The sequence below is a fragment of the Penaeus japonicus genome, unplaced genomic scaffold (assembly GCF_977035675.1).
Source record: "Penaeus japonicus unplaced genomic scaffold, GWHDUDI00000001_assembly GWHDUDI00000035, whole genome shotgun sequence".
NCBI classification, from domain to species: Eukaryota; Metazoa; Arthropoda; class Malacostraca; order Decapoda; family Penaeidae; genus Penaeus; species Penaeus japonicus.
Window position 1 is genome coordinate 13,396,975 of NW_028234437.1, and position 10,000 is coordinate 13,406,974.

A 10,000-nucleotide genomic window follows, 5' to 3' on the forward strand; every position below is an offset into this window, starting at 1 on the left:
TATAAATATATATATATATATATATATATATATATATATATATTTATATTATATATATTATATATATATATATATACACATATATATACATATACACACACACGCACACATGTGCATGTGTGTGTGAGTTCATATAGTATAAGTTCACACACTGTCTATATTTAATAGGTATTTATAGATAAAGATTAAATAAAAATCTTTTTGAACAGGGTAATAGCAATGGCTTGGCCACTGTGGACATCAGTGCTGGCTTTGTGGGCGTCACCAGCTATCGGCCTTTCGTTCGCGGAGCCCTCGTTGTGACCTATACCTTTGTAGGGACTTTCCTCACCTACCTCATCAACACCATCTTGAGGGATACTCAGAAGGAGAGGTACATGTGTAATGAACAGGTCCTTGGTGAGGGACTCTGAAGGATTGGCTTATCAGGCAGGTTTTTTTCTTGTACTTTTGGAGGCTGTCTCAATCTTCTGTTCTGTCTTGCTCTGAACTATTACGGACAGACAGACTGATTTCAAGAATAAACCCCATCAAGTGATTTGGCTTAATTGTGATTTTTATATACAGGCAAAATGGTATGAATGAAAATTGATCATTTCACCTGAATTGTGTGATTCAGATGAAGGGACGTTTCAAAATATTAATTACAAAATTCGCTGGTGAATTTATTTGTTGTTATTCATAACTTTTTAAACCTAAGTGACATCGTGCAAGAGAAATTGATCTTGAAACAAAACCAATCATGTCAGATGGCAGTATCCCCTGTTGAGAAGATCTGAGGTAGAAATGAATGGATGAGGAAGTTCTATGAAGTTTATTGTGAAAATGTTATTTTTGAGTGGGGTAGAATGAAATATTGAAGATTCAACTTTCACTAAGAGAAAATTTTGATTGCTCTAGTCCCATTTGTAGGATGTATGGGAGAATGATAGTTGTTGCACTGTTCAGGAATGATGAGAAATATGACTTGATTTGTAAAGAAAACAAGAAAGAATGGTTGTGACTTTTTGTGCATGTTTTTTTTATTGTTTAGTCCTGTACAAAGAAGTTTATGCAGAAAAGTCAGATGATGTATGTAATATAATAAATCCCTTATATTCTTAACTTTTCTTAGGAGTTTCAATAAACCAGTATTCCTATGTCACATTTGTAATCTAAATATTATCAGAAAACTACTTAAAATTTATTTAAATCTAATAGAATGTGATGCACTAGATTGAATGGATTGTTTTTTTTTTTTTTTCTTGTATGAAAGTAATTCTCACAAAAGGCTGTTGTTAGAGTTCATTATAGTATACAGTTGATATTTGAAAACTTAACACCAAATCCAAGACATTCCCCCAGAAAGGGAATAACATGCCAAAGAACTGGGGTTTGTGCTCTAACATCCCCGTTCAATAAATGCAAAAACAAGGTTCTTACTCATTGGGCCAAAGCTGTTTTAAAGTGTGCTGAACAATATTATACACCTAAACCAGTGCCCTGTGGAAGTGTTAAAAAGCATATTAGATGACTGGATAGATTCAATACCAGACAAACAACCAGTGAATGACAAAGAAAGATTCAGGGCTGAATCAAATTCTACCCATCATCAAGTTCAGTTTCTTACACTTGACAAAAGGTCTGGTCTCCCAGGATACACGCACATGCACACGCACACGCACACGCACACGCACACGCATACGCATACGCACACGCACATGCACATTCACACTAGGGTATTTCAATAATTGGTGATTTTTGGAAAATCATTCAAATTCACGGGGACTGTTCAGAAGTAGGCTCCATTTATTTTTTCATGACTAGTGATACCATTTTTATTTGTTTTTATCAATATTTACCTATTGCACTTTTAACTCAAAGATACGAAAATATTATTAAATAATTAGATTAGTCTGGGGTGAAATCCCCGTTTTCTATATTCTCTTCGTCATTTTAGCAGTAATTACTTAACGATGTATTCAAATTATGTTGATTTGTTTAATCGTGTATAGTATAATTCTAGTTTTTAAGATTATTTTTTCTACAATTAAGCATAATATTACACATGGTGAAAGTATATTACAAACTAGAAACCTATCTTTTATTGGCAATATCTATAATATGCAACAACTTCTCACATGTACTATATTCCCCTATCCGCAATTACCATGTATTTGATATCCCATATATAATGGAACAAAGGAGAACTAAACACTCTTTCCGAAAAAACTGGGACATTCACAAACTTTTCTGTGGTGAGGTTCCATAACTTCTCATAGGAAAAATTGTACCAAAGTCGATCCTTCAGGTTTGGCTGGTTTGTATATCCAGCTTTTTCCGATTCAATTTTCAGCATACCAAATACCTCATGTATGCTGTCAGCATCGTGAGAGAGTGGCATGAAAATGACATCTGTGTTATGCAGATATCTACTGATGGATGCAAAGTAGGATTTGTCAAACCCTAATCTGATCCCTACTTCTGAACACATTTGAGATGCCCCAAATGCTGTCTAAAATATTGTCGGCTCTGTACTGATGACAGCTTTTCGCAGCAAAAGAAATGGATCTTAGACAACTCGAAGATACCTTTGATAACAGTAGGGGTCTTTTGCAATGTCCCAAGCATCTAATCAAATTGTCTTTCAAGCCAACTTTTGTCTTGGATGACAAGTCAGCATTTTCAATACTTCATAATTTATCAAGTACAACATTAAGTGATATACAAACATGTAATGATGAACACATATAACCTAACCACCTAACACCAACTGGCACAAATATCCTAGGCAATATTATGTTTTTTTAAAATCTTTTAACCCACTCACGCCGGATGACGTGCTGACACGTTTCGTGGTTTTCGCGTCCGACGCCGCCGACGAGATATCTGGCCAAGGCCGGTGCTCGGGGTGAGCGAGCGGGCAGCCCAGGCTCGCGGCCCGTGCGCCCGAGAATCTCGAAGCGTTCGGATGATGCGTTCGAAAACCTCGGTATAGCGACCGTGCAAAGCCGGAATGGCCCCGGCGTGAATGGGTTAAGGACTCAAGACAAAATAATTTTGCATGTCTGTTCAGTAGTTCATGAATGGTTACCCGTCAATAGCATTAAAGTTAATTGGCCACAGAAAACGGACCTCATCATTTATATCCTCATAAAAATCAATCACTTCTGTTAATTCCCTGAGGTTATGACATGTTTTTATTCATATTGATTATCTTCAATGAAGCTAGAGTTTCATCTCTTTTACCAATAGTTGCCTGCCTTTTCTTGCGGAAAATGGTAGTATCTAAAGGAATCAATCTGCTGTCAAGACCTACTACTTGAGAAAAAAAAAGCATCAGTAAAATTTGTTGCATTAGTTCCGTGGTGTATTTCAATTTCCCTTCTGGCAGTCATCAGGAGTGGATAAATCTTCTAAGGTTGAGGAAGATTAAGTTTCCATTGTCATGCTCATCATCTGTATCGTTTTCACATATTCCTGAATCTCACTCAGTAATTTATTTGCCAGACTACATTTCCTCTTATTTCTGTATTCCTTCCTTTTAGTAGGCTTTATGGTCAGCAGAACCAGTGGATGCAGCACTACCATTTAACTTTGCTTCATACCACTCGATGTCTTCTTGTAGCACTCTCTCGGTTGTCTTTTGCCTTTAAAAGATACGATTTCAGTACCAATAAACGAAGCTTTCAAACTCTCCTCCTGTGTATAATAATATACTTTCTTTAAGTTAAGTACTTTTGTGATGGCCTTTAGTTTAGTAATAGTCTTCAGTCCAAATTTCTGATATAATTCTTCAGTTTAGTCACAAGTTTCAAAGCAATTTGTCGTCCAGAAAAGTTTGGATTTCAATCAAACACTTTCAGCGAATTATATCGTGCCAATATATCACAAACAAGTAGCAACACAACAGAAGCTTGTTGGAATGTATAATAATGTTATTAATTAACTAACGTTTATATGCTTATTGAAGAAACACGGCATTACTTTACAAGCCATTAAGTTCAGTGAGGAACTAGAAGTATTGAAAGACTTCCGACCTAAGGTCATTGAGGAACTTGCTATATGCAGTATTTTAGTGCTTAAGGTCTGTGAGAAATTTGTTGCATGCAATATTTAGGTTCCCAAGGTCAGCGAGGAACTTGATGCACCTAAAGACACAAATTTGATTGCGATTCGGAAGGGAACTATCATCACCTAACGTTAGCGAGGAAGTTCGAAGTGCGTGGATCTCTTCCGCCTTCGTGGCCCCAATTCCGCGGAAATGCGTAATATATTAAATTGAAAAGTGCAATCCCTAAACGTTATCAGATCAAGCTGATTTTTTTCACATTTCATTTTTATGATATATGGAGCCTATTTTTGTACAGTCACAATGACATTTCAAAAGTTGCAATTATTGAAATACCCTAATGCACACACACATGCGCGCACACACACACACACACACACACACACACACACACACACACACACACACACACACACACACACACACACACACACACACACACACACACACACACACACACAAACACACACACACACACACACACACACACACACACACACACACACACACACACACACACACACACACACACACACACACACACACACACACACACACACACACGTATATTAATTTATCCATATTTATGCACCATCATTATTGTGATAATTATCTAATTAATATCATCATGATACTATTATCATACATTATCATATCATTGTCACTGAAATAATACACTTATTTTTCAATCCTTTTAGTAATTCTTTTGTAATAACAAACTTATGATATTTTGTATAAGTGATTCTGTTATCAAGAACATATTCATGTAATCCTTGACTCTTGTTTATTCCATGCAGACAAATAAGTAAGCAAAAATGTAACATGAAACTATGTATTGACATAAAATTTAGGAAAACTTGCCTATATCCTGAAACTTTAAGTCTAATTAGTATCAGATCATATAATTTTATCGTATAGAATTGATTTCAATATGTTTTATACCAAACTAGTGTAACATTTTGTTAATTTTAATGTCATATAGAATAGGAAGTTATTTAATTCATCTACAGTGGCACTTCGTCTATGGGTGCTATGAACACACATTTAATCATTCTTTTCGATATTAGTAAATTAAAACAATGCCAAATACCATAGATAATACTCAACTCACTTGCGGTTATAAAAAAAAAAGATAATTTTTAGGACACTTTTTCAGTTTTGAATTCACCTCTCACAAAAGAGCAATGACATTGCAATAATGTCAGTGATTATGATATTCCAACATCCAATATTGACCAGAGGAGGGAGGGAGGGAGGATGGAAAGTAGCAGAAGGACGCATACCAAATATGCAGACGCATACAGGCACATTCTCTCTCTCTCTCTCTCCTCTCTTTCTTCCTCTCTCCCTTTCTGTCTCTCTCTCTCCAGTTTGCTATCTTTACTGGATGGGTCATGCATGTGGTTTTATTCATATTTAGCATTTAGATATGATGAAGCATAAATGCAATTACTCCAAATTAAGCTGCCAGTCAGAAAATCAGGACTATTAGTTCATATAACTCTTGCAGTAAGGTACAAAACATACTATTTCCTGTATATTGGATATCTCTTGGTCACTGTGCTGGCTAGCTTTTGGATTTGTGTTGACTACCTGCCATACCAAGCTAGGTCCAGAGGCTGGGAGATATTTTCGTCCAGGGTGAGTGGTGCCTCTCAGCCGCTGTGCTGGCTTATACCGGTGGACAGAATTTTAAAAGGCTCTCTTATGACTTTTGAGTTGATGAACTCCTGCAACGGGCAGGGCCCAGTGGCTCAAAGACACCCTGTACCCAAGAGAAACATTTATAGATACTGCTTTTCCTTCTCATTTTCTCCCTAGATACTCAGTGCCTTTCAGCCACTTTGCTGGCTTGTGGTGGTGGACTAAATGAAAAAAGCAAACTTTGGCACTAATAAAGTAATGGAATCCATGTGAACTACTGAAGCACAAAGAAAACTGTAATTTATATACAATACTAGGTAATATACCTTTGATGTTATGGCACACAGATGACAGTATTCAAAACGACGCTCTAGGACTATTTTGATGTGACAATAAGTACTGATCTACTGGTATATATCAATGAAGATTATAGGGTTCCTGTTGCTGTCAGAAACATTTGGAGACCCGAACAGTTGTCATTCTAATACTATTTTGTGCTGTGTGAAAAGGATTTTATATCAAATGTTGTTTATATAGATTTAATTTTTTTATTACTCATAAAATTAGACGGAGTAGCAAACCTATCATTATTATTGTTATTATGATTATGATTATCATCATTATAATAATCATTATCATTATTACTATTACTACTACTGCTACTCCTACTCCCACTATTATTATTATCATTATTATTATTATTGTTATTATTATTATTATTATTATTAGTATTATTAATATCATTGTCATTATCATTATTATTACAATTGATATCAGTATCATTATCATTATCATCGTTATCGTTATCATTGCCATTATCATTCGCATCATAATGTTATCATTAGCACTTTCAAAATTATTATCATTGTTACTATTATTATTATCAATATCATAATAGCTATTATCATTATCATCTTTGTTATTATTATCATCATCATTATCCTTATTATCATTCTTGTCATTAGTGTCATTTTATTATTATTATGATTATTATTATTATTATCATTATCAGCATTATCATTATTATTATTATAATTATCACTATTATTATTATAATTATCACTATTATTATTGTCAGAATTGTTATTATGATTATCATTATTATTATTATCATCATCATCATCATTATCATCATTCTCATTATTGTAACTATCATAATCATCATTCTGTTACTACTATCATTAATATCATTATTATTATTATCATCATTATTATTGTTATTTTATTATAATGCTTATTAGTAACAATACCATGATCATTAATTTTATCATAACAATTATTGTCAGTATTACTATTATCATTATTATCATTATTTTCATTACTACTTTTATCATCATTATCCTTACTATTTTTATTATCATGATTATTATGATTATCATCATTAATATTATTAACATAATAGTCATTATCATTATCATTGTCACCATTAACACCATAACTATTACTAGTACAACTAGTGCTATTACATTGCTACTATCAATATCATCATCATTTTTATTTCTATCGTCATTCTTATCCTATTAATTATCATTGATATTACTATCATTACCGTTGGTATTATTACCTTTATTATTGCTATTACTAATACAGACAGAGAGGCCAGCATTTGTGATCATACAGACACACAAACAAAAAGGAGAAAACAAATAGAAAACAAGTGAAGTAGACTGATAGATAGACAAGTAGGATATATACATATCTAAACAAACAATAGAGGAAAAAATGATGTTTTATCACACACACAAACACACACACACACACACACACACACACACACACACACACACACACACACACACACACACACACACACACACACACACACACACACACACACACACACACACACACACACACACACACACACACACACACACACACACACACACACACACACACACACACACACACACACACACACACACACGTGCGCAGAAACACATACATATAGATACACACGCATACATGTTGAGTGACATTAAATAGCATTTTTTATGATAATCAAAGGCAAATATTCAATAACTTAGTTTGTTCCTAATTTACATAACTAATGGAAAGCGCTTATCTCAGCATGAATTCATGGTGAAGCTGTTTCACTGTGGGAAGATATATATATATATATATATATATATATATATATATATATATATATTTATATATATATATATATATAATATATATATATATATATATATATATCTATATATATATCTATCTTCCCACAGTGAAACAGCTTCACCATGAATTCATGCGAGCGGGGAGTGATGTGCAACGAAATAAGGGAAAACTTCACGGAATCACAATAATAATAATGCTAGTGATGATAATTATAATAAAGATAAAGATAATAATGCTATAATATTAATTATAGTAATGATGACAATTATAATAGTAATGATGATGATAACATACATAAGTAATGAATTATGTATAGTAATAATGAGATATTAACAAAGTGCATTGATACTGTTTTTCTTTATTGTCCTCTTTTCATCATTATGCATTTTTGGATCTACAATAATGATGAAAAGCTCCTTCCTGATTCCAGACTGTAGATCAGTGGTTCTCAAAGTGGGTGCCGCGGCACCCTGGGTCCACCACGGACGCCTAGGGGTGCTCAAGAATTGCCAACGAATTTGGTCTTGGCGTAGATCGTTTCAAGGTACATTTGTAAGCAGTTATGTAGCAGTCTCCTATAATTTAAATGTCGGTGTAGGAAGTTACTTGGGCTAATATATTTTTACTAAAATATAGGTAGATATGTCCTTTTGCACCATCAACTACTACTACTCTATCATGGATGGAGATGTGGGGTGATGGTGCCACGACAGAAAGGATTATATAAATTCAGGGTGCCATCACTGAAAAAAGATTGAGAACCACTGCTGTAGATAATTGTCTAGATATATATGACAAGCAAGATATGTCGACTTTCACATGAGATAAAGCCCGATATTGTTTCTCAACAACCTTCATTTCTGCTCACTAAGAGTTGATTCACAATGCAAGAATAAACCTCCAGGCTTCATAAATCCATTAGATTAACCCGACTTTCACTCACCAAAACAGTGTTCCCAAATCAACGACAACGCCTTCCGGATTGTGCGTGAAGTGGCAGAGGAGGGGAACGTCCTTGTCACTGGCAGTGTGTCCCAGTGTCTCTCTTACACTGAAGGAAAGGTCAAGGAGGCGGTGCAGGCACACAGCAAGACACAAGTGGACGCTTTCGTGAAAAATAAAGTGGACTTCATCATCGCTGAGGTTAGTCCTGAGTGGATTGACTGAGTTGATTGTCAGAGAATCAAGGAGTGTGGAATTTAGCTGGGATAGAAAAATTTGCGGTTTATAGGACAAGGGAGCAAAAACTTAGACTGGATTGAAATAGAACTTAGAAAGGAAGAAAATTGAAATTTGATCAGTATGATACATTGCACGTTATATCCTAAGTTCTCTAGTCCGTCATATCCATTCCTACAGAATTCGTTAAATGTTAAACATCTTCTCTCAACAGTTCTTCCTGTATGTTGAAGAAATGGAATGGGTAATCGAAGAGCTTTTAAAGAGTAAGTTACTAGTGGCAGCCACTATGTACATCAGGCCTGAAGATGACCTGGCAGGGGTCAACCCAGGTCAATGTGGTGTCAGGATGGCCCGTGCGGGAGCCAACGTTGGTTAGTTCTTGTTCTTGTTTGAAATTCTGTTTCGAAATAAATGGAGGATGAAGTAGATGTAGTCCTCAGAGTGTTGCGATGGGAAATATGGAAATGATACAGTCTGATACTATAAATTTGTATGAGGAAAATAACAGAGAAGTTTTGCTAATAGATAAGATAACACTACATCTTGTTAGTAAAGTACAAACCATTTCACACAAATCAAAACTGCATTATGTATCATCTTCCTCTCATGCAGTTGGGGTGAACTGCATGTTTGATCCTGTGATGATCATCGATACCATCAGACTCATGAAGGAGGCTCTCGACGCCGAAGGTCTTCATCCCTTCCTCATGACACAACCCGGCGCCTTCTTCACTGAAGGCGCCGACAAGGCAGGATACCTTGGCGCGCCGGAGTATCCATTCGGTAAAAAATCCTTTGCTCTCTCTCTCTCATAAATTAATTAGTTAATATATTTATATGGATAGATATAGAATTATGAGTGACTGTATATATATGTATAGACAAACAGTAAATACATTAACACAAAAACACACACTGTGCCTTTACACACACAAGCACATGTCTTCTGCCAAAAGCTTTTTCATACAAGCTCAGGAAGACCGTGCCGATTCTCTAGCTCTCACT

General features: G+C 35.0%; 1 non-coding gene across 1 annotated transcript in view; it reads left to right on the top strand.

Annotated features, from left to right (window-relative positions):
* LOC122248612 (betaine--homocysteine S-methyltransferase 1) overlaps positions 1 to 10,000 on the top strand; it is a 34,915-nt gene that overhangs the window by 23,788 nt on the left and 1,127 nt on the right. The window contains exons 5-8 of the transcript XR_015190506.1: positions 218 to 373; positions 8,765 to 8,956; positions 9,207 to 9,366; positions 9,608 to 9,778. This is a non-coding gene — a transcript (betaine--homocysteine S-methyltransferase 1). The remainder of the gene's footprint in view (positions 1 to 217; positions 374 to 8,764; positions 8,957 to 9,206; positions 9,367 to 9,607; positions 9,779 to 10,000) is intronic.